General features: G+C 49.5%; 1 protein-coding gene across 1 annotated transcript in view; it reads right to left on the bottom strand.

Annotated features, from left to right (window-relative positions):
* GALNT13 (polypeptide N-acetylgalactosaminyltransferase 13) overlaps positions 1-1,837 on the bottom strand; it is a 558,990-nt gene extending 557,153 nt beyond the window's left edge. Inside the window, exon 1 of the mRNA XM_024122312.1 lies at positions 1,517-1,837. The gene's annotated coding sequence lies outside the window, so the exon portion shown is untranslated. The remainder of the gene's footprint in view (positions 1-1,516) is intronic.
* Between the last annotated feature and the right edge of the window lie 3,366 nt (positions 1,838-5,203).

The raw sequence follows: 5,203 nt of genomic DNA, 5'->3' as shown, positions 1-5,203 counted from the left end.
ACACACACACAAACACACACACACACACACACACACACACACACACACACGGTGTGGGGGCAACCCTGAGCAAAGGCAGCCTTCAAACAAAGCTGAAGATCTGGGGGCCCCAAGGATACTCGAAATTTCAGGGGGCTCGGGCAGCCAAGTGTCTTTACCCCTGCAAATAAAATCTTCATGCTGTATTTGTGGGAAGAGTGACCGCGCTCTCTCCCAAAGAAACCGCTCAAGGATTGAGTGTTATGACAGTCGAAAGCAGGCAATCCCCAATGCTCCTCTCCTCCGTCAGCAACACCTTTGCCTCCGGAAAGCTCCCACCCTTTCCAGGTTAGTTTTCCCTGGATCCCGAAGCGTCTGTGTTTATCTGCCCACTGTCTCCTCCTGTGGCTGCCTGTAAAGGTTGGAGATGTAGGCTCTCCACCTGGAAATTCAACTGATCCTAGTCAAAGAACGGGGTAAGGGGAGGGGCGCCCGCAGCTTTCGCTGTCCAAACCAGCAGCCTCCGTGCGCCAGGGTTCGTGGCAGCGCAGCTCCCTCGTACCCAGGGAGGGGAGGCGGCCCTCGCGACCCTCATTCAGCCCCTCGACTCTACGACAGCCCAGACAAGAGCTCTCTGTTTCCAATCCCCTCGTCCCTTCCGGCCCCGAGAAGGGAGGTCTCCGTACCTGGAGATCTCTGTACCTGGAGGTGCCCAGAAGGTGGGCCGGGGTGTGCTCTCCTGGACAAGGAGCCTCGGGATCTGGGAGCTGGTGGTGTTCGGGAGGACCAGGCAGGAGAGATAACAGAGGGAGACAGAGACAGGCAGCGAGAGGCAGAAACAGAAAGAGAAAATACGGCAAGACGGAGAGACAACGGAAGAGACAGAATAACAGGCACACGGGGACATCCCAAGAAAAACAGGGAGAAAAATAATGAAAAAGGAACAGTGAGACCCGGAGCGGGTGCGGTGAGCCAGAGAAAGAATCAGAGAAAGAAATTGAGTCAGAAACAGACAGAGAGACTGAGAGGCAAAGGAAGGCAGAAATAGAGAGGAAGGCAACCGTCGAGGAAGACACCCGAGACCCAGCGCGTCCCCAGTGTCGGACGGACGGTGTAGAAGCGACCGCGCACCGCAGCCCCCGGCCGCCCGCAGCTAGTGGCAGAAAGTTGCCGGGGCGGGAAGGCCGAGCAGCCCCCGGCGCCGAGCGCCACCGGAGCGCAGAGGGTGGCCAGCGCCCCCCACCTCGGCCGGGTAGCGGAGAAAGCAGGGTAGAGGGCGGGCGGCGGTAGAAAGTTCCGCGCCTCGCGGTCCTCCCTCGGCACCTGCAGCAGCGGGAGAGCGCGCTTCGAGAGCCCGGGAGGCCGCCTTACCGGGTTCGCCGGCGCCCCCGCCCCGGGACCGACCCGGGGCGCTCGGCTCTGAGCCCTGCCACCCGCTGCGGGACTTTGCGGCGCCCACCCGGGCACTCCGGGCCGCCCAGAGAGGACTCGCCCCAGACAATCAGAGGAAGAGGGGAAGCAAGAGAGAGACGGAGACCTGCTATCGTGGCCAGGGATCCCGCGAAGAAGGAACGGCGGTCCACGCATAGAATTCAGCCTCCAACCCAGACCGGCAGGCGCCAGACGGCCGCGCCGAGTGCGGGGCGCGCGGAGCCCGCGCTCACCTGGAACCCGCGCCGGTCCGCGAGAGCCGCGCGCAGCGCCGCTTCCCGCCCGCGCCTCTCTCTTCACACTTCCCCGCGAGCAGAGCGAGCCGGCTCCGGCCTCGGCCAGCCCCGGAGAGGCGCCCTCATAGCGCAGCGGCTGGCTGGAGGGGCTCCGCGAGAGCGGGCGCCGAGGCCGAGGAGGCGCAGGAGACCGAGCGAGGGCTCCTAGCACATTGTCACCTCGGCAGAGACGCCGCCACCGCCTGGTCACTTCGCCCCCCTCCCCCCCTCCCACCCTGGCCCGCTCCCTCCCAACCCCTCCTCCTCGCGTGGTTCCTCCCCCTCCCGTAGCCCCAGCCTGAAGGCCTCTCACTGGGCTAGTATCATTTACGTAACCAGCCCCCCCGGCCCTCCTCCCTCCTGGCTCCCGCTCCTCCCCGGGCTGGGGCGGTGCGCACAGAGCGCGCTTCAGCTGCTCCTGGAGCTGCCGCTCCTGCGATGTGCACAAGTCCCGCGATAGTTGGCAGTCACGGCCCCCAGCTGCAACCTCGGGGTCGGCTCCTTTCCGCCGAGAGCGTCCGGCGACCCCTGGCCGCCCCCCGGGGCCAACCGTGAGAAAACAGGCTTGCGTGCACTGTGTCGGCCCAGTGCACCAGAGCGCCTCTTAGAGGGGTGCTGGCGGGGAGAGGGGGGTGCAGGGGCTCGCAGACGGCCCTCGAGGAACGCTCTAGCAACCTCACTCCCGCTGTCGGCTCTCCAGTGGAGAGAGGCTGCGGGGAACTTGAGGTTTAGGCGCCCTGAATTAGAAAGGACAGACAAGAGTTCGACCTCTTGTCCATTACAGTTCGTTTACCCTGCCAGATCCTAGTGTTCCGGCCAGCGACAGCTGCTGCCACCAAAAGCACTGTAAGAGATTTGGAAACGCAAAGCGCTTCCTTGTGCTCTTGAATTTTTTCGGGAGCGGTAAAAAAAAAAAAGGCGAGGCTTTGAATTCCTTTCTCAGGAAGATAGGGTCTTTGACACCACACACACACACACCCACACACACATACACACACACACACACACACACACACAGGCGCCTGAATGCTTGCATTTCAGAGTAAAGTTACTGTGTAGTGTCATAGAAAGTCCATGATACTAAATGAGGAGTCCATGATACTAAATCCTTACATACTACATGTAAGGATTTTAGAACAGTGCATGGAACAAGGCACAAATTTAAGATTGAGGTATTATTAGCATTCTGAGACTTGGGACCTATCCCCCACTGCCATGTGGGAGGGACTCCTCTAGGAAATTGGGGTTGCTGAGTTCAAGTCTCTGCTTTGCCATTTGTTCACTTTTGGCTCTTGGTTAGTTATGGTTCTTGACTTAATACAGTTTCAGTTTTCTTATTTGTAAGAGGGGGTAACATAGGGGTCCTTTCCTCCTCTCACAGGGTCACTTCATGTTGTCTTAGCTCCCTCTTTTTAGTTTATGTGGCAAAAGTAGGGGAGGATATGAGACCTACTCCAAAAATATTAAGAGCCATATTGTACAAACATATATTAATTTTAATCTAGTATGTCAATGACATTCTTTATTATATTCATGAAAGGCAATTTTTAGAGATGTTATCTTTATATCCTTTCATGAATCAATTATTATCTAAACTGGTATGATAATAACTATATTTAATGTTTCCTCCTACACTGTCCATCCTGCCCAACCCCCCGCCCCCATCTTCTCATCAATTAGGGAGCATCTACCAGAGGGGTTTCTGGGCATGTGTGAGGACACAGGGTGCCACTCATAACACCAAGGACACTGGTCTTTTTCTCTATTGCTTGCTTTTGTGAGTTCTGTCATCACATCACTCACCTCTGTATGGCATATTTAGAAAAGTTATGGACCAGCAGGTAAAAAATTGAGCTTCCAATGCTGGCAGAGCCACTTATTAGACATATGTCCTTGCAAAACATATAAGCCCCCATTCTTACATTCTTCATCTCAAAAAAGATAGCAATAGCATTTTGCAAGCTTTGTAGTAATATTTAACTAAGGCAAGAATCATAAAACTAGTTGGTAAAAGTTATACATGCACTTAATTATGTAGTCCCAAAGTATCTCCCTGGGAATTATTATCTTTTGCTGTATAGCACACCATTCCCAAACTTAGTGGCTTAAAACAATAAACATCTATAATTTCTGAACTGTTCCGAGAAGCAAGAGAGGAGTCCGAACTCCAATGTAGAGCATTCTTCATAGCTCTGCTGACACACATTTACCCAAGGAAGTTACATGGCCAAGCCCAGATTCAAAGGATGAAGTAATATACTCCATGTCTTGATGGGAGGAACTGCAAAATCATATTGCAAAGAAGAATGTACACACAAAGGGGAAGGAAGTACCTGAGGCCATTTTTGTAATCCATAGTTTCTTCTCAATTACAATGGAAATTTATAAGGAAAAAATATTCCTTATAGTGAATAAATCTGGTAGACATCGTCTTAACCAAGTGATCAAGATTAAAATCACCAATAATGGGATCAGGTGACATTATGAGCCTCATGATGTGATGCACTAAGAAATACACAATATAATTTATTTAGTATTCCAGACCAAAAAATAAAAGCATAATCAACTATAATCATGAGGAAGCAAAAGACAAACCTAAACAGAAACTCCACAAAATATCTGTACTTTTCATATATGACACTGTGATGAAAGTTAAAAAAAAAAAAGGCTGAAGAACTGTTACAGACTAAAGGATATTAAAGAGACATGACTACTAAATGCAACATGTAATACAATGTGAATTGAATACTCAACTGGAAAAAAACACATAACTATAAAGGACATTGGAACAATTGGCAAAATATGAATAAACTCTGTAATATCTCGTCTCTAGGCCTTTTATCTATGTTAAATTACAACTACTTTTGTATCAATATTAAATGTCCTAGTTTTGCTAATTATACTGTGATTACTCTAATGAAATATTTTGGAATAAAAAGGGCCTAGTGGCTACAGTTTGTTCACAATGATTCAGAAACATCTATAGAGAGAATGATATTAACAGTTGTTAAATTTGGGTGAAAAATATAAGGGAATTCTTTGTAGTAAGTTTGCAACATTTTTTAAGTTTGAATTTATTTTTTTTTATGGTAATTCTCTTTTTAACTTTTCATACCATTTTCCACAGCAGCTGCACCATTTCACATTCCCACCAACAGTGCACAAAGGTTTCTATTTCTCCACATCCTTACCAACATTTGCTATTTTCTTTCCCTTTTCCTTCCTCCCTTCTTCCCTTCCCCTCCCTTCCTTCCTTTCTTTCTTTCCTTCTTTTTCTTTCAAATGAGAGGAGAAACCGTCTGCTTATCTTACAAGAAGGTTAGATGTAATAATTTATGTAAATGAGTGTTAAATATAATAAAAATTTATATTGTACTTTTTTTCAAATAGGACACTAAAAATTTATACTTAATCCATAAGGAGTTACTGCAAGTATTTGTTTACATAAATGGGATGACCAACACTGTACAATTAATCAGTTATAAGGCACAGAGTGACTTAGATGGAGAATATACTGA

The sequence above is a fragment of the Physeter macrocephalus genome, chromosome 2 (genome assembly GCF_002837175.3).
Source record: "Physeter macrocephalus isolate SW-GA chromosome 2, ASM283717v5, whole genome shotgun sequence".
Taxonomy (NCBI): domain Eukaryota; kingdom Metazoa; phylum Chordata; class Mammalia; order Artiodactyla; family Physeteridae; genus Physeter; species Physeter macrocephalus.
The sequence above is the reverse complement of the archived record's forward strand: the minus strand, read 5'-3'. Positions and strand labels throughout refer to the sequence as shown.